General features: G+C 31.2%; 1 protein-coding gene across 4 annotated transcripts in view; it reads left to right on the top strand.

The window, feature by feature from the left end:
* Positions 1–26,259, top strand: part of LOC119829879 (CD63 antigen-like) — a 72,730-nt gene that overhangs the window by 41,334 nt on the left and 5,137 nt on the right. The window contains exons 1-3 of one of the 4 annotated variants that reach the window (XM_038352580.1): positions 1–49; positions 16,396–16,440; positions 24,873–24,965. The gene's annotated coding sequence lies outside the window, so the exon portion shown is untranslated. The remainder of the gene's footprint in view (positions 50–16,395; positions 16,441–24,872; positions 24,966–26,259) is intronic. The other 3 variants (XM_038352578.1, XM_038352581.1, XM_038352579.1) reach the window with 3 other exon arrangements.

Genomic DNA, 26,259 nt, shown 5'->3' with positions numbered 1-26,259 from the left:
ATAATGAAGTTTAATCATTTTCGAATTGAAGGAAATACCTATTTGAAAGGTAAGAATTTGCTAAATAGGTATATACCTGTCTTTAGAACTATTTCACCATTTTACTTTTGTGGTTTAAACAATAAAGGAAATTGAACAATATACGAGTAAATGGAAAAGCGCTTTATATCGTTAATAAGAATTGCGGATTTTTCAAAATTTTATTTCTTCTCTATTTCATTATTAAAACAATCCTAGTGTATTTGATTTCTACTATATACGTATTAGTTCAATATAATAAAATTAAAAGTGCCTCCTATTTTGATATTCGAACATTACACTAGCAGATAATACGAGTACTACGTTCATTTTATCTGTAGCATCAGCCAGGCTGAAACATTGCTTTCATGCTAAAAATAAAATCAGTGTTAAAAGGGCGCAAGTGCAATATAAATCCTTTGAAACCGTTGCACGTGTAAAACGTAATTCACTATTAAACGAGTTTCAGTTTCGAGAAGCACCGCTAAAGTAGCAATGCACAATAGACACAATGTTTTAGCGATAGTGTTGGAGCTTTTGTTCATTAGGAAAGAGTGTTGTTACGTCACTTCAATACGCTCTTCAAACAATACGCTGTTATTCGCAATCTAAACTTACGTGATAGAATGGTTAAAAGGATTTTTATATCGGTGATACTGTGTTTTAAATGTAAGCTAATATGGTTCGTGTGATTTTAAATATAACACAAATGATCTGAGAGATGAAATTCAGAGTGAGGTCTGAATTTTTCCACAAAAATGTCTGATTAGTATCTTTAAGCATAATTAACGATGCTTCTCAAAATTCAATGCGCATTATCAATTGCATTTCTGAGTGCAAAAAGTTGTGTATAAAACATATATTGGTCACAGATTGATAATATGTAAATTGTATTATATTATCAATACATATCAATAATATCACACACAAAGCCACAAAATTATTTGAAGAATATAGAAATATTTTATTATTTGTAAGCAACCTATCCTTATCCGTAAGAGACAACATATGACAAAAAATTCTACAAATTAAAAAAGAATACATGTACATTGAGGATATAAATATAAAAAAGCTGTTCCAAAATATCTGTCCTATCTATAAAAAGGGGTCTAAAAATAACATTATAAATGAAAGAGATGTCGGTGCCAAAGCAGTTAATGGTCGTTCATAATTGTTTCGATTTCCATACAATAGGTATTGTAGTTGGAAAAGTTTTCAGAGCCAGGGGGCACGTAGACAGTGTATCGTTAGTATCAATGAACTTTGTTAGTTAGCTTCACAATTCGAGTTAAGCTTGTGAATCATTCACTATTATACACTCAACTGGGCTTTTAACAACTTATTCTGGGATTTTTTAATTACTGGGGTTGTAATTTATTTTGCATCAGCTTATATCTTATAATAAACATTAGAGGGTGCTAAATTTATTGTTATTAAGTATTTAGTAAAAGTATGTTTGTACCTTACCTTAGCGCCGTTAAAAATCGTAGCAATATTCAAAACGCGATAACTCTGTCTATTTCTCCGTCCTTCACGCCTTAAACGCTGAACAGATTTGGAAAATAAAAATTAGTGTCATGATAGTATTTTCTTGTGTTTGAAAGTTTTTAATTTCTTAGTGTCATGATAGTTTGAGTCCCAAGAAGGAGGTAAGACTGTTTTAATGTCAGAATTCCCACGGAAACGTGCACCATGCAGATAAATTCACTACGGTTTTCTTTGACTTTGCGTTCGGAGCCGCAGGTGGAGAGCTAATAAGGACACATGCATAATTTATACAGTATACTAATGTAATAAAAAGCCAATCTATATATTCAAGGGTAGAAAAATTCTAGGTTCCAGTAGAAAAATTGGTAAAATTGTTGCATTCATAATGGAGACAAGCTTAGGACGCTTTATCTAAATTGGTATCCAAGAAGAGCCGCGGGTGGAATATTCACTGTAACTCTTAGGATTACAACAACCGCAATAATTAAAACAAAATCAAGGTAGCGTGTGAATTATCAATAAAAATGAACAAAAAATAGAAATATCAATTAAAATAAGTCAAAACAACAACACCACAACAACAACTTCGTCCTTATTAATTGTATGTAATTAATAAATGGTGTCGAAAACTTATTTGTATATTTTAAAAATCTATTCCAAAGTTTCATTCTGTCGAGTATAAAACAAGACTTCAAGGCTACCGAAATAGATAGCTTATATTACTAATTAAAAAGCAGTACAAGTGGCCCGCTTTATGAAGAGTATACAGAAGAGGCTTATTAAAATAACAAGATGGTCATTTAGCCGAAGCTCTGAGGTCTGGTTACGATGCCGATAAGGCACGAGACCGCACTATTAAGAAGATTGCTTTTTATCATCAAGGCTCGACCTCACCATGAGTGCACTTACCTTGAGGAGCCCACGAGATAAGCCTTGATCCCTCAATCTCATATCAATTTTGAAAGTTTGGTCAATTGTGACAAATAACCAGGTTAGGCAGATGTTTTTATTAATTACATGTGAATGTTTCTCGGATCCGTAGGATTATTGTTTTTACTGAATGTTAGTTTAGATGGATACATGATTGCAGTTTTATTGATTTTTTTCTGTTCTTTTTCAAGAGTCAAATATCATTCTTTTGAAGGTCAGGTTACGAATATAAATAAGATTAAGAAGAAGTTTGAACTTGAGTGTTTTGTAAAAGTTCGTTAGGCGGTAGGCGCCCTGATGTATTTTTTGACTGGCTTTTTCTACTATCATTTACAATTACATGACAGAATTCCGTTTAGCAAAAAATTCATAATCATATTGGAATAATCAAATTTTACCAAATAGTACCTTATAATGTAATTTAATGTACGGTTCACATTAAATTAAACAGGTACATGGAATAATTAATTATTAATAAAGTAACTGAAAATTTTGCTCAGTCGTAGTACTGTTAAACCCATCGACCTTTCCTCTGAATCTGAGCAGGGACGCTCTACATATGTGTTGTTTTAAGGTCGGAGACAAAGCGTTTTTATCTTTTATTTTGATTTTAAAATAAAAAGACTTGTTATTTAACAAAACAAAATTAACTCCCCTGGCTCCGGACATTTCCTTTGTTTCTTTTAAATTATATGTAATGAAAAGTTGCGTTATTCGCTGTAGATGTTACAGGACGCATTATTTTTAAGTGACGATCCAAAAAAAAATTCGTAGTGTTTTTTATTATAGTATATCAATAGCTCAGCGGGTTTTTAACTAGACTGACGTTAGTCTTTTTATGATTTATATGGATTTGATGTCATTTGGTCGCATGTATAAACAAAGGATACCTCCCAGAGCATTAATGTGGGGACGAAAAAATAAATCGTGATTCTTACCTACGAGGTATCGTTGGATAGATCTTTTCAAGTTAGCTTGAGGTTTTATACATAGTTTTCATTTTGAGGTTAAATTTTGATGACGTAGGGGAAGTGAGACTTAGATTAATAATTACTACAATACGAGCATCCTTTCGTTCTCGTTTGTAAAATCGTTGAAACATTTTGTATAAATGTTAGTTTGTTAAAATAATTGTCTTTAGATGCTCCTCATTCGAATAAACGTAAATAGAACATAAGAATATTTTAAACATGACTTTTTAGATAATTTTAAGAATGAAATTATCTAAACATATATAGAAGTGAGTAAATTCATACGTCGTTAGAAATATATTACACTAAAATAGAGTTGTTAGTTCATATTTGTGCCGGCAGAAAAATAGCGTTGGCGTATAGATGAATGATTCTCTGGGTAAAGCTAGGTTGTTTAAGGTTGTTTAGCATAATGTTATGTAAGTAGGCTACGCATTGGAAAGCTAAAAGGAGGTTAGCAACTTTGTGGCTATGAATGTTATAAGATATAAAGGTTATAACTTTTCTCAATTACTTGCAAAATTTTCGACACAACATCACAAATGGTTAAATTAAATATTTAGGTGGTTTCTGCCCTTCGTTTTTTTCCTCACTTATGTAATACAATTGTTTTTAATACTAATTCATCAATCATTACGTGGCTATATATAATGCTTCATGACGTTTAAAGAGACCTTTACGTTAGGGTTAAAACCGTGAGAAATTAAATCAATGATACGATATTGAATGACTTAAATGTGTTATGATTTAGATTTTAAGTTTTAGAGCATTGAAAGCCTTTTTTAAAGAATATAAAAAATATATCACAAGACGGCAATCGAACCAACGTTATTTATATGTGTTATGGTTTTTTTTATAGCTCGTTTCTGTTTGGTAACTGATTTGTGTTTAGTTAAGAAAAACTAGGCACATAGGTACCTATAGAACTGATTTTACATGATATTATTTTCATATACACAATTTCATATAAAACGCGCAAAGAACTATATCATATCATTAAAGCAAAATTATGTATAAAACACGCAAAGAAATAAAATTATTTAAATTTCAATGCAATAAATAATAGCATTTACACAAACTTGTTTAACGTTGTGAATTTGGTATGAATGTCAATTTAAAAGTTCATATCATATTTTGTAAAGTTGAAAGCTTCAATTTCTCACTTCATTCTCCGCTTTAAAATATTTTAAATCCATTTTTAAATAAAAAGCATAATGTTTAAGCACTCGCAGTAATTGAATGTTCCACATTAATTATTGTTCGCTTTGAAGAGAACATTCCAGTTTTCCGTTACCCGGGTCATATACTTGCTTGAAACATTCATACATAGTACGAATGTTTGCGCTCAACTATGCAAAATAAAAATCGGCAAATGTCGTCCTACACTTGTGAGTTTGCGTATTCATGGAGGTCGGTATTAGAAGTTATTTTAATAAAACCTGCCCGTTAAGTTATAACATTAATTATAATAATAGGTAGTGAAATAGTTCCAATTAAGTTTCATTTAGGACCATAATAATTTAATCTACGCATTTAAATACAAGTTATACAAGGTCTACAAAGCATTAGATAATATCTCGTTTTGTCAACATTTCAGCATAAATAAATAATAAAACAAAAGAAATCTAAATCAAACATAACCTTCTTTTGGTTCTATGTGGAATGTTGATGTTTAATTCAAAAACAAATAAGTGAAAACCAAATTAAGGTATTCAATTTAATATTGAATACTTCTATCTTCTAATTCATGTTCAGAAATTAATTATCTTTTCTGTGATTTGAAAGCTATACTATACTTATGTATACAATTAATATATTCAAATCTCAATTTCGAATCCAATCATATTCATTTTTCATTATGAAAATTAAGAAACGGCGCATTTAATTGATTAGAGATAGATTCGGATATTGAACACGTTGATTGGTAGATATTGGGAAACTGAAATTCCCCTTTTCGACCTTTGTAATTAACGGAGGATTCCCTTTATCTATTCAATATGTCAAGTGTTTACGTGCCGACGAATTAACGATCGGTGTTTCATTAATTTTGTATTAGTTTGAAGGATTAATGGTAATTTCATAATATAATATTGCAAGTACAAAGATATTGTTCTGAATAAATATAATTTATATTTCCCCATTTGATATAGATATCCAAATATTCTTTTTAATAAATACGAAAAATACTAATTGATTAATAAACAGAAATTGTAGCAAAGACAGGTAAAGGACGGTGCAAATAAATAAATATTTAACCTATTTAAAACATGTTGTATACTAGATTATTGATAAATTTTACCCCCGATTTCGTCAGCTTTCGTGTGTCTTGTTTTATAATTATGCTCACACTTTTTTAATTTAGAATTAAATACACACACTCACACAAAAACAAACAAACATGTCAAATGAAATTTAGCAAACTACGAGTCGAATGTTTAAACCCAATAAGTGAATAACTCTCGCCTTAGTTTTATAAGCTGCGAGAGTCTCCTACCGGCTACGACCGAGTATCAATATTCCTGTTTTATCCCAAGAGTCCTCTCTATACAAATATATTCTACCACCCAAGTCAGCTCATCTGCTGTCTGTATACAATATTTCATCAAAATCCGTTCAGTAGTTTCAGCGTGACTAGAGCAGAAAGAACGAGATTGACGGAAAAACATACAAACAAACAAAATTTCACATTTATAATATTAGTGTGATGGTATAGCTTTTAAAACTTAATATTGTACTCGTATTTCGTTGTTTGTGTACCTTGAGTGCACAGCCGAAGTAGCTTAATGGGGCAACAATACTATCTCGAAGCTGATTGTCTGTATTAGCTCTGTTTCTTTGTTTCATTAAAACTCGGTTGTGGCCTGTTCCTATGTCACAGAGAAATAAATTTTCAAATACATATAAATATAAAACAGTGTGACCGTGAAACTAAAACTCATAAACTCGATAGGTTACTTACTGTTTAAAAGCATCTTTGTCAACAGGGCAATACAATAATTTATCAAAATTTTATTTCATTGGCTGCATAATGTCTATCCTGTTTCTGATTTGTAAATTACACACTTCATGCACCTTTATCATCATGATATTCGTTAATTGTTATTTCAAAAGCTTTTTTAATCAGTTATACGACAAGGAATATATTATGAAAGCGGATACTTTGAACCTACATTATAGAATGTACGCATTTCTGCTTTTTCATCCAGTGTTACATTAAAAAATGAAGCAGACTGCTCTGAACATAATAGTTCACCGTTGACAATGTCTCCATACATTCGATAATACGAATTTTACGCATTTTGTTTTATTTTGTGTTGAGCTACAAATTATTAGACAGAAACCAATTTCAATCACGTATTGTATATTTTTCAAAAATAAATATGCAAATAAATTGATTCGGGAACGGAACACAAATTTGGAAATTATAACAGTTAGAAAATACATAATAATGGAAAATAACTATAAACCTCTCGTGATAACGACAGCCGAAACTAATTTTGGTCAAATTGGGTTTAATGAAAATATTGACTTTATTGTACAGAACAATTTAATTGCATATGCGTAAATTGCAAACTCAACGCGCAATCAAGGGGCACGGAAGGCACCTACCTACGTCATAATTAAATTACCATAGTCTACAACGGTGTTTACACACTAAATTGTTCTATGTCATTTTCGACACTATGCACTAGCCAGGAACGTAATTTAGTCCATGTTTGGAATTCCAAATTAGTTTGAAAATTATTATCCATATGGCCTGACTTACTCAGACCTATTCATTTGACCGCAAAATCGAGTTAATGTTGAATCACCTCAGCTGAGCACATAGTTTAATACAATATTTAAGTGAAATGTTAGTGCTTGTTAGTTTTGTGGATAAATACTAACTACGCTCCATAATTCTTATGATGATATTGTATGTGATACTGTTTTGAAATTAAGGTTATTATAAAAATGGTAATCATATTATCTGTTTCTTTAAATAATGTATATTGATATTGAATTTCTTAATAGAATGTACATTTTATGATATAGAGCAAATATGGGCGTTTTTGCTACACACCTTGTTACTTACCCTAACGAAGGTTGTCATGTGGTTGATTGATCGAGTGGATGCAGTGGTGCTTTTGAAGTAAAAAATTAAATTTAAAATTACGTGTCTACAAATCACTGCCAAATCAGGCCTCCTATGGCCTGTCTCCCAGCAGTGGGGAAACGACCACAAAATAAATTTTTCAAGTCCGCAAGTGTTGATTGAGATAGCGTATATGAGTGAGAAAGATCTGTCCAAAGCGGAAGCCACGCTGCTACAAGCAATAAGTTGATGATTCTGAATAATATCACATAAAGCTGTTTCTCCTTAAAAAAATTATGCGTCAATATGTGATCATTTCAGTCCAGAGACTGACTCTAAAACGTTCAAAGACATAGTATTCGGCTAGCAAGGTTAAGACATCAATATTTTTGGATGCGCATGGTGTTGCCTTTGTCTGTATTAAAGCATTTAGCACATTACTGTCGCGTTTGAAGCACCAAATCCCTTATCGGCAAGCCCATTTTAAGACAAAAGGGGTGTTTCCTCAACAACTCACGATACATTCAATCCATCAATGAAAACGAAGGCAATGTAGTATGAATTGACTACCAAGTATTTCCTGTTCTGAGACCTCAAGAGAATGCTCGCTGTAACGAAATATAGCGTCAAGAGGTTTCCGCCGAAACTGGACCTATGCAACCGGATCGGAACGGGTAAACCCTAAAATGGTAATGAAATTTTATAAAAAAAAATGTATTTTGTCTTAGCACTGTTCATCTAAATGTCCAGGTTTTTTTTATGAAAAACACAGGGAAGGAAAGGTTTAAAAAATTACAGAGTTTTGATTTCACATGTTTCAACTTTATATTTTTAGTATTACACCAATACAGTATATTTTTAGTATTATACCAAGGTTTTGCTATTTCCGTATTCAACGGTCAAAATGTAGGTAGATACTTACATAAATTAACGTGATTTTACGATGTTATCTTCGATACTTCAGAGTTTTATAAATAAAAATATTATTTTAATAAGCCACTTCACTCAGAGGATGACGAATAAATGATATTATTATAAATATAGCTTCCACTATAACGTAATATTTGACCGTTCTTCTATATGTTTTCATTTTATTCAATTTTAGATTTTATTTTCAGATTTTATTCTCAATTTCAATAGCTTCATATACCTATACATATTCACAATAATTTAATATTCACCTCCCATCCATCATATACGAAAAGAAAATGTTAAGTTTGCACTCACATAAAATTCTAGGAATTACTACTCCATGATTAAACGTCACGTTTTTAAACAAACGACCGGAAATTCTTTTTCTGAAAATAATATTCGTAAATGGAATGTGAGGAAAGTTAAAAAGTTTCTCTCGTGTACTCGTTGATTGCGTTTTTTCGTTTAATGAACATTCAGGTGCGGCCTCTGTAATGAAAGCCGATGTTCGACCGGCTCATTTCCGCCCTGAAATGAGAGCCGATGACATTCGATAATGAAACTGGTCACGGTTCCGGTGTGTTTTTAAATGGCTTATTATTTCATTTACTATTTTATTTCACTTATTATTCACATTTGTGTATTACAGTAAATGTTAAATTGTACATGTATAACTGTTAGCGGATATTCTGACTAATCTTAATATATAAAAATCCAGTGTCATGATGTATGTTCCCACTGAACTCTTCACTAACTCTTTGATAAAATTTGGCATTTTATGTGTAATTTGGTACAACTTAAGATATAGGATAGTTTTTATTTCGATTAATTATCCCAATCATTTACAATATTAATATTTTTTTGCCCAGCCACACTAATGCGTGGCCGGATGTGCTAGTATTATGCTAAGGTATGTTCGTTCTGGATCTCCATAGGAGGTTAAACAGAAATGTAGTCTGAAATTAGAAATGTAGTCTACTTTTTTACGAAAAATGTACATTTCCTACAACCACGTGGGCAGAAGCTAGTATAATAAAAAAAAGGGTTTTATTATGAGGGAAACATGTGGATGTAATAATCAATACATTTTTACGTATAAAAAGGAATATAATAGGAAGAATCTAATGTTCTGTCGGCCATAATATTTCAGAATGTTATTTAAGAATAATTTTCGAAAACGTAGGTTCTAAATTAATCCAGTCTTTAATCTAGCAAAATTTGTTATAAATACGCTTACTTGTATTTTATTACATCCCTAACTTTGTGAACAAAAGGAGGAAGTAGCACTACCCAATTGCAAGTTTAATGAGTGCGCGCAAAGTACGAGGACGGAGGCTTGTTTAATAATTGGTTAACTCTATTTTTAGATTACTCAAAGTATCAGACTTTACTCTGTCCACTGAAATTTGTTTGACCTAAAAACATCAACGTAGTGACTCTTAACTCGTTTAATTAAAAATAATCAAGAAAGGATTGATTTCTCATGAAAAATAACAAGACAAAGACAAAGACCGAAGATACAAAACCCATAGCTGATAGGTATGTTATTACAGTGTTGTTAATAATATATCAAAATACATACATAATTGATATTATAGGGTATCATTTTTTTCAGTAACTGGTGTATTATTTAGGATTCTTATATTAATGGTTACAATATAATAGTCGATTGAGTATATTATTCTTCATTTCCAGATCCCAAATCACACATAGGCACGTTACGGACATACTTATAGTTTGACGTTGATGAATGAACATTGCTTCGTCTATCGTACCTACGAATTCTTTTGGAATTTTGTTAAACAACTTTGATATGTACGTTGTTGATACCCATAATAATAAGCATTATACCTGAGGGTTATCATCCAACACAACTTAAATAGAAATAGAAATATCGTATATAATAAGGTACAAAGGAATGGTCACTATAGTTCAAGGTTGTTATGAATAAAGTCAAATATCTCTAAATAAAAAGTTTTATGTTAATGTGCCAGGTTTATATGCAATTGAATTTTGTAAGAGGTTTTATCCTCAATATTACCAATAAATACGAACATAGCGTAAATATTCTTTTATTTCTGTAATGAGTATAGCTTTAAACCAAGGAAATAAAAGGTATAATTATGTTATATGTAAAAATAGAATAATATTTGATGATAATCCATGTTCAATTCAATAATAACGAATAATCAAGACAAGATAAGATGATAAGGTTTTTTATTCTTATAATTCCTATATCACTATTTTAAAAATCGGCTTTAAATAAATAATATGTACATGAAAGTAGCCTCGTGACCAGTGTTCGAACGTGCGAAGGGAAGGTCCGCTTCACCCTCCTAACAATGATTTATCTCGACGTAGATATCCAATCTCCACAAAGCGAGGTTTAATAAGGTCATGTGAATGAGGTGAAAGTACACTCAGATATTTACATATGACCTTTTAAGAACCGTATTAAAATATTTTATGACTTCCTAACGATCTTTTCAAAGCTTGAAGTTCTTCTTCTTTGCTTATGTCAGCTTTGCATTCAACCACAATTTTTCAAATACTAACTCTGCTCATTCTTTTACTGTTTTGCGGAACTAAAACCGTCGGTTCAGCAGTCTATAAAACTATACACCGTTATGACTTCAAATATAATAAAGCAATTCATTAACTATTAAAAGAGAAGTATTGCTATTTAATATATGTCCCTAAATAACAGTAAGTACTTTTTCTGCTTGTCCGTATGTATATGTGTCAATCACGTAAAAACACTGAGTATTTTTTGAGAAAATGTTGTACGGATATAGTTAAACTTATGGGCTACATTTTATTTGAAAAACTGATATTGACAATTTTAAGGGGTGGTGTTACATGTAACGAGTGGGATACCAAACTAAACAAACTAATTTCGGGAATATGTAATTAAATTAGTAAATCAGGTCTCATTTGAAGGACTTTTAATATAAAATGTAGGTTAATGAATAGTTTTTTTTTTGGCTAAAACAAATAGTTGTCTACTAAACTTTTCCAAAACTCCACGCGTAGCCGCGGGCGGAAAGCTACTTATACTTAGTTAAACACTTTTTGTATTTTCGTCTCTAGAGTTTTAAAGTTCTACCTAATTTATAAAATTAAATGATAAATCAAAAGTATATAAGTAGATAGTATAAAAGTAAGAATATATCCCTTTTATGACCAATAGTAAAGATAACAAAATAGTTACTACGCAAGTACGAGTACATTTATAAAAAAACTTGCTACACATATCTCTCAATAGTTTTGATATATTTCTTTCATAGTTTTGGCAACGTTTGCCATTTTCCGTGTTTCGTCAGCACTTCCATGTAACTTTTATGTTATATTTTTTATAAATGGCTAGGTTTAACCTAACTTTAAAATATAGATAGCTATATAAATTATGAAAGTCATGTAATTAAGGGCATTAAGTAATGCATTAAGTGATAAAATAAAATTGTGCAAAAATGTATTTTTTTTATCATAATTTTACTTAATAATAATTAAATACCGATAATTTCTGATCAATGACATTTTTCTTAAAAAAAATTACACAATGACATCATGAGTGACTATGGGAAACCCCAATGAGCAAACACCGCTGATTATGCCCATGGGATAATTAATATAATAATCAATATAATTGGAATATAAAAATGTAAGGAGCTGAAAACAAGATAATTGAAATGATTTCCAAATGACCGGGGATGTTCATTATAATGTTACGAGTTTCGTGGAAAGAGAAACATCATAATTTATAAACTAAATATAATATACCTTATGTCACTCAATGATAATGATTTGTAATGGTGAAAGAATTTTGAAATAGTTTCAGCAGTTATTGTGTGAAAAGATTACAAACTTACATAAAAAATTACATTTTCTGTGCCACCAGCGCTTTTGTAAAAAGAAGAAAATTCAAAGATCTAATCTACATTATTATATGTATGTTTACCAATTGACTAATTTGTCTGAATTTTGGTATTCAAGACGAGAGCACTAGTAAAGAAATAAAATTAATTACTTTTACTCCGATTTATTCGATTATCGATCGATCCGATTTATTGATTGGATCATCAAATCTTTTTTTGCGTTTTTTACAACTACACAAGCGATGGTGAACAAAAAATACGTATTTAGAAATTTTAAAGGTAAATATTTAACTTTCCCATTTTATACGATGTAACGAATAAAGTTTCCGTCGAGTTCTAAAGAAATCATGTAAACATTCGAGTTGTGCGATATCGTACTGGGCAAATATTTAGAATTTAGATATCACGATAGTATTTCTCCTCGCTGTAATAAATTGTTATACGTCGGAATGCGACGTTCGATCGCGACTCTGCAACATTCTTTTGAGACCCTTTAAGTTTATAGCTTGTTACTACCCGTCGCAGATCTTCCTTACTCTGTTTAATGCTTTCTCAACTCTGTCATATATTTGCTTGTTTGTTTGCTATTTATCTAGTACAACAGGATGAACATTGACAAATTGTCTTAAATTTGTAACAATGTACAGCTAATTATCAATCATCATATACTATAGGCGACGTTATTCGCTGATATTTTGTAGCAAACAGTATTTATAAATTAAAATTCTGAGTAAATTTTGATTACCAAAATGGAAAATATTCCTTTCAATTTGTAAATTCTGTGAAATATTATTAAATTTAACATGTAAATGCATTCACACTCTGTGTATTTTGTGTAAATAAAGTATGCACTGAATAATTATCATTTTTAATAGGGGAATAGTTAAAATAAGTGCATTAAGCTTTATGTAGTATTTTAATTTTAACTCGTTTTAACATGGAACTCGGGCATAAATACAAGTGAAGTATTTTTAATGAAAACTTAAACAAATCTCGTATGTAAATACCTGGGAATTTATAACAACAAGTCATTATGAACGAAAAATATTTACTTAAATAATAACATAATTTTCGACAACTCCTGGGAATCGTGCTGGATAATCGTATTAGATACTTTTTTGTATAATTTTTTTCAATTTTGATTTATTCGAAGTTGTAGTATAAAATGTTATACTTTGCCCATTCAATAGCGAGCTTTGGTGCTACATAATGTAGTGTGAAATGATATTAAATATTTGTTTGTTTGGAGATTTTCTTTTAATAATTATAAATAAATAATAATTATAATTTTTAACATTCGTTTTAATAATTTGAAAGAAATAGTGTAAATATAGTCTTGAAACATATGTGTTATAGTTGCAATTAATCCGTGTTTTAAGACCGGGTTTCTAATCAAATATTTAGGTAGGTAAAACGATATCTAATTCAAACAGAAGTATAAAAAGTTTTTTGACTTTTCACAAATTCAATTATTTACATGTGGTTATATTTTCGTTACGAAACGTCATAGAATGTCTTGACCAAGTTAGAAAATTAGTTTTGAAGATTTATTATTGTGCTTTGGTTATGAATGGACTCATTGTTTTATCGTCATATATCAAAATGACGAATGATATTCCAGCCATTGACAATTGTTCAGACACTATGACATTTGATGTATTTTTAAAATATGAATTGCTAGCTTTTCGCCTCGGGTCCGCTCGAGTAGTCATATTTGTGTACTTCTTTTTATTTTTTTTAATACTTCGTTAATCTATACGGAGACCAAACCAGCGAACTAAGTATCATTAAAAATGATCAGCATTTTTTGATGTAACCAGCATGAATACAATAGGACTATCATTTATACATATATTATACGATTGACCTAATATTTTTAAACCTCAAGCCAAAACAGATATGTATTAAGAAAATTGCGTTAACGACGTTACGGGCTGATAATAAATAAAATAAGACCTTTTATTTACATACACGTTATACTTAATAATGGAAAAAAGAGACTGACTTTTTTTAAGGTGGAAGCAAAATAGAACATAGAGGTTCTTGTAAAGCAACCAATTAACTGAAAGACGATAAAAATATAAAAAATATTTTTTTGGTTAAGTAAAATATTTCATTTTACTTAACCAAAAAATCTATTTTTTTAAAATTATATAAACCACGTATCATATGCAAATTTGTACATTATATAAAATGTCTTATTTGTTGTTAAATAAATAAAAATTAAAATTGATTTCACCGATCACATATCTCGAACATAAAAGAAATATACCTTTTGACGATGATTGTATTTGATGCGATTCGGAATGATATTTTCACGATTGTACTAGTAGAGTAAACTGAAATCTCATTAAAACAATGTTACACCAAAAGAACTTGTGGTTATTTGTTCTTTTAAACTTGTTTGTGGACTCCGTTCGTCGTTATTCCTTACTCGCAGACTTTCAAGAGAAAAATACACAGAAACTCTTGTTGAAATTTTAATATAGACGTTCTGTATCTTGTTACTGATACTGACCTAATATTTATTCACTTGTAATAAAAAAGACTGTGATATTGACTCTTTAATAACCAAAAACTCTAAATCCTGACAATTATAGTCCGCTACGAATAATCTTGTTATTGAAATGATGACTATTTAATGTAAGAAATTCTTTTTAATTATTCAGATCTGTTTTATAACAAGGAAATATAGATTTACGAAAATACGCTTTAGGCATATAATTAGCATTTAATAACGCGACATGTTTAAATCTTATTTTAACCTGTCGCCTTATTAAATGAATCAGAATTAAAACTGGTTTTACCAAAGAAATAACCTTCAGTTAGTTACCGTCTCGTAAATAGGTTAGTTAAAAGTACAAGGCTCAGTTTAATGAGGTCTGTAATATTTACAATGGGTGCTTAGTGGAACATGGGATTAGGTTGCCCATAAACTGCTCTAACGAAACCTCATATTAACTTCCCCAGAGTCATAATATCTAAGTAGATTATTGGAACATTTTTTTTTACGAAATGCGATTAATTATTAGCAATCATTATAGTAAAATATTGTATAATATCTATACATTTTTTACATATAATCAAATCATCACAATAAAGGCATCATCTCTTTTACCTATATAATTACAACTACTTTTCTATTCACGTTAGGGAAACTGGTATTGCGACGAATTCTAAATTATATAAATGTATGAATGTATTTATACCTATAATAATATTGTCGTACGTTAGGTAATAAAGTGTTGATACAGTTCACCTTTTTCATCAATAACCCATGCAAAGACTATGTAAACTAAGAATGTTCTCAAAACACAAAGGTATCGAAACGCACTGCGCAACTTTGAACTCGAGAGTCGAGACGTACCGAATTCAACTGTCAAATTTACGGACGTTTAACTAATTCACAACGTACTTCACTGTTACGAAATTAAATGGCAACGAAGTGGAACACTGTTGACATTAATGTGTGCCTTATTACTTTAGCTTGGGTATACAATGAAAGTGTGTTTGTGAATAAATTAAGTTCAATAAGCTCTTAATTGGTTTTAGTTTGACGCAGGCCTCTGCCGTTGCTAAGCGTAGACTTTATTATGCAAACACTTATTTGGAATATAAAAGTACATACATTTTTATGCACGTAGCTTATGAAGTTATTGCAATTTGGAGACTTAATTCGATATCCAATACATAAGGATACCTATGTTTTTCTCTTCACACTATATTGACTATAATTATAGTATACTAGCATTCCGCTAATGGCTTACCCGAGTAGCCAAAGGAATTAGGATTATTACCATGGGTATTAAATGTTCTGCCGCGCTAAAAAGCAGTGACACAGGTTCTTCTAGCCTCGACTATTTCCATAAGAAAAAAAAATAATGACAAAGTTGCTGCGATGCGACGTGATAGAAAGACAAACAAATAAATAAACAATCAAACTTCGCATTTATTATATTAGTAAGGATAGGTATCTTAATACAGATTATTATTCCTTTTAATTAAATGTTACACAATAGAAACAAAAAATACACGACTGCTGACTTTCGATTATTAAAAGTTGTGAACAAATATTTAATTTGGTGATAACGCGACAAACATTCACTAGAAATTTTCTTTATTACAGGCAATTACAAGGGTGTAGGAGAAAGTACTTCAGCATGCCACCTAAGTAAGCTAAGTAAAGTCATAAAATAGCTGCTTTACGTTTTAGTAGTCATTTAGATTTATTTTTTTATGTAAACCCATGATAAATAAGTACTGTAGAAATATTTTGATTAATAAAAATCTGTAGCTTCATTGATTTGAAAATATTTCGTTTATTATAAAATGTCGTGCTTAGTATTTGAGTATTTGAGTCAAGAACTACATGTTTATATTGTTATAGATAAAAAAATGCATATGAAACGTGTGTATTTTACGTAGCGCATAATATGATTATCTAAGGGTTTATTATATTACGTAGAAGCAATTAAGAGAAACGCTTACAACTTTGTCTTAATCTACAAAGTTTTATTGCTTCTAGAAAAGACTGCAGTAATTTTCGCAGACGAGTTTTCATCAAAGAAAACACGGAAGTCATTTTATGTTATGAAGATGGTTACTAAGCTCGGTGTAAGGTGGTACCGTGCTAGTTGAAAAGCCACAACCTGTCACTGCATTTGAATAAAACAGTTTTCATCACGTTATCGACGCCTTGGGCCAGAACCAAAGCAAATAAAATTATATGACAGCTTTTACGAGTATATTGGTGGTTGGTACATGATAGATGGTACTAAATTTTGAACATGTTTTTATTTTGTTTTTATAGAGGAACTTTATCTTCATTTCCTTGTTTTATAGTACTCGAAATATTGCATTTGCAATTGATATTTATGCTTTTAATAATAGACAATATTTCACAATCGTAAACCACTGATGGAAAACAAATTCCAATCATTATAACATATCGGATATTAAATGTCATGATCGGATATTAACAAATAGCTCCTAAATGACGTTATTAGCCAAATGTCCACATACATATCCAAATAGAGAGAACTGTTTTAGGGATGATACCGACCGAAGCACCAACCGCAATGCCTATTAACACAACCACGATGCGGTTCCTATACGAATAGTATGTGTAGTTTAGCCCTAACATATTTCATTGGTAGAATTTATAGAGGTATTATTTGTTGAGTCGACCGAAGAGCTTAGAGCCTTGGAGAAGTGAGCTTCCTATTTTCCCTGTTTACGATGGTGGCCATGATAAATTATTGTTCGTATTTATAGAACTGTGAGGCCGCATATTGCTTCGCTATCCGGCACGTTCGATGCTATCTATTTTATAGGTATATTTTTGTTGCTTCTCATAGATAATAAATAACGAATCTGCGTATCTTTTTAAACATGTTATAAACTAGTTTAGACCATAAACAATTGAAAAACGGACTTTATCTAAATAGTAGATAATTAATTTATGATCACAAGTTTTCTGTAGACTGCGTAGAAACGACAACACGACTTGTTACTTCTCATTGGTCTTAACTAACTCGAGAACTTGTTTCTTTTGATATATTAAAGCATTGTGCGGATGTTGTGTAAACATACTTAGAAGTTGGTGCAGTGTTAATAAGGAGGTAACTTTAACAAGTATTGCTTCAGAAATATTACGGCGTTGTTAAGTTTGCTCAGCTATAGTTGTACACGAGTTTGCTAGCAAGTTCGAAACTAATTTCCTGTGGGACAAAGCAATCACTGGGACCGATGTGTGCTAACTGGGATAGATACCGCTTCGCACGTCCAACTGATTGATTTTCACTATACAGTTTCGAATATTTCATATTGAAAGTCAATAAAAGCTTTGATATTTATCCTGGCGATATTTATTCATATTCAGTTTAAATATTAGTATTCATAATGTTGAATTCACTTTGTTTGCGTATTTATTAATTGCCATGCAAAGAGCATGGCAATTAAGCTAACTTTGATATAACATTTAGTGTTACCTCATTAATGTATTTTTCATACATCGAAAGCTTACAAAAGCCTACAAATTGCATGAGAATTTAATTACATTTTTTATTAGGCGAGGCGTCATCTGAAACATACGAAAATGCTTAATAAACCATAGCTTTTGTGTTATCCGTGTCTAGATGTAAAAAATACTTTTTAAAGAAAATTACGAAAATTAACTGAAATAATAATTTCAACTTGTTATTTTGCAAGGTGCGGCATCCGAAAATATTTATTGTCATAAGAAAAGAAACCTTAAATTGACCAACATCAGAATTAGCTCACACTCTTCATCGTATCTGACTTCGATGTCATACACACACCGCAGGAACTAAATACTAATTTTAGGGTTCATTCTATTGTCTTGTTAACGCCAAGTTATATAGTATGAAAACAATGGATATAGCAATCATGATAATTCCACACGACTTTAATATAATAAAGGCGTCCTTGTAACAGTAGCTTATGACATATAAGGGTGTAAAAGACGAGTAATTCGTATCTCTTTGGACTCGCGCCAGACTCTTGAGCCTTCCTCTGGCTTGTTTTGAGATGGAAAAACTTATTTTGCGGGACTTTTTATGGAAATATTATAACGAAATTTTAAATTTAGCATCTACCACGTTACGAATATATCTTTTGCTATATATAAATTTTATGAACGTGTCAGCCAAAATAGAACTTTCTGTTCTGTTCGTTACTACGAACGAAAATTTTACCCGATTGTTGATCGCACTAGTATTTTCAGTCTCATTTAATCTTTTTCGAATGTGATTCTTGGACAACTCGGCTTTTAATAAAATAAAGTATCAGTTCGTATAATCTAAAAATAGTAAAGGTTTTTTTGAAGAGTTATCTCTATATAAGTACCAAAAGACAAAGAGATCCCCTCTATGGTCTACGTCTACGGTATTTTGAACACGTTACAGCAATATAACATTATATAATGAATCAAAATCGCACTTCGCGTTTAAAATAAGTTAAAAAGTATTTAATTTTGAAATCCTTTACACTTACATTTAAGTAAACCAAAATATTTTTTTTATTATTTATTTATTTTATTTATAAATAAAAGGTTTTACTAGCATAGATTAAAATTTGCTAGGTCTTAACGAAACTTAGGTATGTAATAAAATAGTTTTACGAGCAGGTGCAGGACGAAGGCAAGCTGTTTCACCTCTTGTGCGTGACTGTTCTTATCAAAGTCAACAGAATGCTTAATGCTTACCCGTTACATTTTAATTAGAAGATAAAATAAATGGATGCCACGTATAAAACGTGCGCATTCACGATAGTGGAAAATCCTTAATCAAAATTAATTTAATTAATTAAAAACCACTATCTAAGGGCTATTTGTCAAATAAGTGTAAGAATTTAGTTTTGAATAATCATATATTTTGGAGAATATGATATACACACTCATAGTAAACATTAAATTCTAAATTAAATGCATCAAGAATTGTTTTATTTAAATTTTAGAGATCAATTCATAAAATAGACTAAGCATAAAGTTTATATATTATAAGTATGCATGGTTATAATAAGAAATATTATAAAATAATCTATTATAAATTTATCCAAATGTAGTTGTTACAGCTAAACAAATGAACAGCATGCTAGATACTATATAATACATAATATTGATATTACAAGTTTCATTTGGAAAGCTCGTTTTTGTCAATTGCGAAGGTTCAGAAATCACGGTTAAATAAGCGTTTACATCAGGTTTACATTTTTAAGCCTTTGTCATACGACAAAATAGCTTGCAGACAAATTCACTCGAGATACACGAGTGGTAAGGCGGGCATTGAAATGCTTTTAGTAAAATGACGAGAAATTTGCTTCACCGCTTCTGTCATATACTTGATTCTATAGGTACTGGGCTTCAACAGTTCAACCCAGCAGTTCGAAAAAAATGTGCCCATTGTTCTGTTGGTATTAGAACCCTTTGTTATACGCTTCATAAAATTGTCCTTTAAATCGCTGTCGTACGCACAACGGATTGTTTTTATTGCTTCGATAATATATACTGATGTTTATTGAAACTTTTTGATGTGTACTTTTTGAAAGTGGCAATTTGGCATAACATTTGCCACCTTTTTGGCATATAAAGCCCAATTGCTTTTTATTCTGGGATACTTGAAAAGACAGGTTAAATAATATTCTATCCCATATATCTAAATCTATTAAATAATACCTAATGTTTCGTTGTAAATATTTAGTAATTTGTGCCTAAAGGACAAAGCTATTTGAGTTTTGCTGTAGATTTAAAAATACCGATAACATAATTAATTTTCATATTGGGCCGGAGTTTCCGTACGATGTCACAAATTACTTTCATATTTTATTAGTGATAAATATTTATGAGAATATATTACGAAATGTAAATGGGCAGTGGGTTAATGGCTAAATGGCTTTTTTTCTCTGTGAGTTATTGTCAAAACAAGGATTGAACAAAAGTCAGTCTTTCCGATGTTTAGCAGGTCTTCCTGTCCGGTACTTCCCCGGTGCAAGCTGGCCCAATTCGTGCCGAAGCGTGCTCGACTGTCACACACAATATTGATATTAATTAATTATAACATGTATCGCAATTGAAAATATAACGTAATTTACGATTACATTAACCGATTGTTTAAATATGTAGCTTATACTAGTTGATTTTATTTATAAGGGATTTGAGTATAAGATTGAGTGTTTTTGCAGTATCTTAGCACTAGCTTTTTCATTGATGGATGCATGGGAAGATCTTGGCAGAATACAAATTGATAAAGGACTGTTGGAAATAAGTTATATGCAGAAATGCTCAAATGTCATTGGGGTAAATTATGCAATAATTTCCACTTCGTTCTGAGTTTTTGCATTATTTTGGAGTTAATCATGGCGAAATTAGTTTAATGAAATACTTATCAAGAAACATATCAATTATATACATTGGAGTTGTTTGTTATTATTATTTAATCCGCGTATAAGAAAGCCACATACGAATTAAATTATAACCTATATAATACTATGGGTGAAAATTGTATAAAGTGGAAAGTTTTATATAATCATCGACGCAACTTTTCTACCGTTCTTAGCTCATCTAAATTAAGAGTTATAAGTTCACGATGTTCCTTTTTGATTGTTTGTGATCTATTGTACACAATAAACTTTTAATTTAACATTACCGTTATTGGGTTATCTTGTTTGTGTCCGCTCATAATATGAAAAATACAAAAATCCTTAATAAACCTCGCTAGCGGATATGTATTCTAGAAATGAATTTCAGAACCAGACTAGTTTTTGCTCATCTCTTTGGATTAATAAACTTCAGCAGATGTAGAGAAAAATTGAAACGGAATACTCACTACATTTCGACTCGATTTCAAATCGAGTTTTTAATCTGGCGTCAGCATAGATTGAAAGGTTGCTATCAAAGGTTTTAGTTATCTGGCATTGAGCCAGCGGCAACTGTTTTGGTACATTGTTCCCGAGGCTGCTGCGTATATCCCTCGCGCATTCCTTATATATCGGGACTGGAGATTCGGGAACTATTGGACTTTATTGTGCTTATAACCTTCATTGATGTTAGCAACTATTTAGCACTATACTGTGTATACGTTAATGTATATATATACTAGATGTGCCCCGCGATTTCGCCAGCCGATATAATCACCGGCCATGTCTTTCAATCCCTATTTAGAAAATATAGTAGCCCCTGTATTATTTTGAGTTTTCAACTTTCACTAATGCTTATTCCAAATTTTATCCAATTCGGTAATGTGTAATCGCCGTGAAATTATTACAGAGTTTTTTATTTATTATATACATAATATGGATGGATATCAAACATTTGATCTCATAAATATTCATCATCATCATCATCAGCCCATATATGTTCCCATTGCTGGGACACAGGCCTCCTATGAGGGTTCAGGCCATAATCCACCACGCTGGCCAAGTGCGGGTTGGCAGATGTCACATGTCGTCGAACTTTTGATTCTTGGACATGCCGGTTTCCTCACAATGTTTTCCTTCACCGTTTTAAGCAGTGGTGATGATGTCCACATGTGCAGATAAATTGAAAAATCTATTTATTTCCTGCACGGTCTCGAACCCCGACTTATCGATTTTGAAGTCCGAGGTTCTCACCACTGAGCCACCACTGCTTTATATTTATATTATTTTCATAAATATTAAAAACTTGCTAAATGTCAATATGTTCTGAAAATGCAACTCTTATGAAGTATTTCTGAAGTAGCCCAGCTGAATAATACATTCGTGCTGTAGTAAGTTAAGCATTTGCTTGTTAGTCGTAACATTTAAAAATGCACTACCTGGAAATATCGTAGAATTGAAATTTAAAATAGCGCTTGTACAAATGAAAATGCTCAAACTTGCATTCGATTTCTGCATTTCAGACGCTTCAGTCTCGAATTCGGTGCAAGTTTGTTGAAAATTTGTTTGCAGTTCAAGGAGTGTCGCTACTTTGGTTACTACTCGTAGATTGCGGCCGAGTTTAGTGTCATTTTCAATTTAATACAACAAATATGTTCAATCCGGAATTTAAAATATCGCTGAATACATGCATAACATGATAGATAATGTGTGTCTTGTACAAATATATAAATTGGAAATACTAGATTGTAGATATTGAAATAAAATGTTACCAGCTTTTGTAATTATATTTATTTATAACAGTGGCAACAAATCGTGATAGCACCACATTTCAAAAGATTTGTACACACCAATATTTCCAATAATAGCGCCGCATTGAATTGCCAACCCTCATCAAGCTTAATGTTACCAATCTATAAAGAAAATGTCAAAACACGAGAACACTCAAGAGCGAACGATCGGAATTTTCTGTATCAACAACCTCCTATAAATGCGAAAGTCATCATTGTTTCTATAATTGCGTTGTAAACAAATAAATAAGAGTATCTATGCTGAAATTTCTATTAACGCTTTAATTACTTTTTCGTTATATTTAATTAATTGATAAAATGGTTTAATTTCTTGGACCATTCAACTTGTAGGATTTGACATTGTAATAATGCTAACAATAGGCTGCTTTTGTTACGTAAATATCATACATGTTAATACTACATAAAATGAATTATGATACCTTATATAGGCAAACACTATTCAATTAATTATTTTTGTACTTAAAATATTCAAAGAATCGTCTGTTTTGTAATCCGGTAGTATGTAATTGTCATACTTGTATTATTTTAAGACAAATCACTTAATAAAAACGTTTGTAAAGGATATTTAGTTGTAAAAAAAGCATTTGAATCTGAATGTAAAAATAACGGAAGACATGTTAATCTTGTTGAATACTGATTTATTCTAATTATTTTCAGAATATACAGTCACTACTTTATCAAGCATAAATATATTTAAGTTTGATAGTATACTCATATTGTGTGTTGAGATACGTTAGTTGAAAATGGTTCATTCAATATTCCAAGTATCAAATAAAGAAGAGGTTAGATCTTACGTATTCAGTTCCCTCTCTTCTTTATAATACCTCGTCAACGACTTTAACGTTCGTTTTAGATGAACAGAGCTGAAATGAATTCCGCCTACATGCGAATTTAATGCTAGTCGCTACCGAGTGGCTGAATGTCAAGTTGCTCCCTACTATTCTTGGTTACGTATATCGTCGAGTGTTATTTTTAGATGGCCCTAAGGGTAAGGAGGGAACGCGCAGGCTTGAAGGTCAATGGCAGTTGTTATACTTCAAATAATAAAGCAAAGTCAATATAATAGATGTGTTAATGCCTTACCCCGCGATTATTGGAGCGTTCTATTGTTAATGTTCCGTTTTGATTTAGATATTTTGGTTACCGAATTTTGATTATTGAGTTTTTTCATTATAAGTATATTTAAAAACGAGTTGTATTACTATAGAATTTCAAGAAAAACCCTTTCAATTACTGTTCGTTAACCTGGCTATTTTTTTTAGTCTGACACATCAAATAGATAACAAAAATAAATTTATAAGTGACCAAACACTAATGTGCTTTCGAAAAATATTGCTCTGTATATTGGTTATATGGTTTAAGCCCTAAGAAAAATGATAAGTCACGGAAAACACTTTCTGCAAATATGTGTAAGTGGAATCTTTATTTTTAACAGATATGAAGACAATATAATAAAACTTTGTGTTAGTTATATGATACAACTGATAAATTAACGAGTTAAAGCAGGAAGAAATAGGTCTAGGTACCTTCTATGTGACGTCATTATTCATACTCACCAACATTACCTTATTAAAAAACTATTTTGTAAGTATGTTTATAATGTCCTATTTGATGTTTTTGTATGTATGTTTGTAATGTTTTACTATTGAACCGCTTTAAACGTTTTCTTTTTTACTCCTAAACCACAGAACTGATTGGATAATTTTTTTTACAGATATAGTACGAAACGTGAGAAAGGATATAGCATAGTTTTCAGCAATCCCACGGGGTGTCCCATGGGGTAATACGCGGGTGACGCCGTGGGCGAAATAGAAGGCGGGCTAGTAGGCTATCTATGTACGAAGTGAGAAGCCGGGGCGGACTGCTAGTAGTTACATTAAATAACAGAAACCACATGTTCTTAATTATATTGTTACAGAACTCGTACGGGCTTGGTAGGCGCGCTGCACACTATTGCGCGGCCGCTTCTGTGACTAGCAAGGTTCCGAGTGCACGGCACGGGCGGCGGATTGTAAGATTTATCCATTTTAAATACTTATTTCACTTATTACATGAATTTTTATAAACATATTTGTCATTTTGACGTCGAATTGGTTGTAGTTAGTTTAGTAAACTTTAGTAAACGAAAGTAGTTGGACGATCAGTGTGATTCAGACAAATGAATAAATTTAGGTACGAATTTAATACAAAATATCGGGATGTAAGTATTGTAAAGCTCAAATTGCAAAATATTGAAGTACACCGAAACGTAATGAAAAATGAATTATTAGTAAATGAAAATATGCTTGTTTGATTATTTATGAAATGATGGGAGCGAGGGATTAAGGGATTAAATTAAAATGCTGTAATGGAGCTATTGAAAATAAAACTTTTTGTGTATGTACATTTTATCGAACTTTCAATCAAATTTAAAGGTATGATAACATTGATTAGTTGTGTCTTGGAAAAGTAATAAATAATCTTAGAGGAGGTATCTAGTTAGAGAGGTATTAGTTTAGATTACAAAGCTTTAGGATTGTAAGACGTAGGTATAGAGAGATTGTTACTTGAAATTACAAAACGGTATTTGTTTTTTGTTGGAATATAAGATTATCAAAGAAGCTGCTCTGCTCAATGGTATTCGAGCAGTATCGCTCAATGTTATTTGCAGCGACCGGTGCCGATTCGTGCCGAAGTATCGACTCTCAGATCAAAAAGTCTCCGGCTGACTTGATATAAATATATTGGAAGAAGTAATTAAGGTTTTAAGTAAATTAAACCCTTGCAAATTAAAAAAAGAACATATGGTTACACGTTCCTGCGAAAATCTTTTCGCTGTTTCATAATACAATAGATATCTAAATAACTAGCTTTTCACCCGCGGCTTCGCCCGCGTATAATTCGCTTATATCGCGCGACATGTAAGGAGTATTGTCTTCGTATTAAAAAGTATGTTTTGTTCTTTCCCACGTTTAGCTCCATCATGATACCAAGTTTCATCAAAATCGGTTTGACAATAACGAACTTTCATACAAACTTTCATCCCCTCTTTCAACCCTTTCTACCCTTTTTTCGCGATAAAAAGTATCCTATGTCCTTTCCCAAGTTCAGTTCTATCTTCATACCAAATTTTGTGAAAATCGGTTCAGTGGTTTAGGCGTGAAAGCGTAACAGACAGACAGACAGACAGAGTTACTTTCGCATTTATAATATTAGTAGGGATTAGTAGGGATTAGTAGGGATAATACTATAAACTTTGTAGGTGCATTAATGTAATAGGCTTAACGGATTACTCGTTTGTATAATGTTATAATATGGTGTTTGCT

Source organism: Zerene cesonia, chromosome 11 (genome assembly GCF_012273895.1).
Source record: "Zerene cesonia ecotype Mississippi chromosome 11, Zerene_cesonia_1.1, whole genome shotgun sequence".
NCBI lineage: Eukaryota > Metazoa > Arthropoda > Insecta > Lepidoptera > Pieridae > Zerene > Zerene cesonia.
This window is presented reverse-complemented; position numbering and strand designations above follow the sequence as displayed.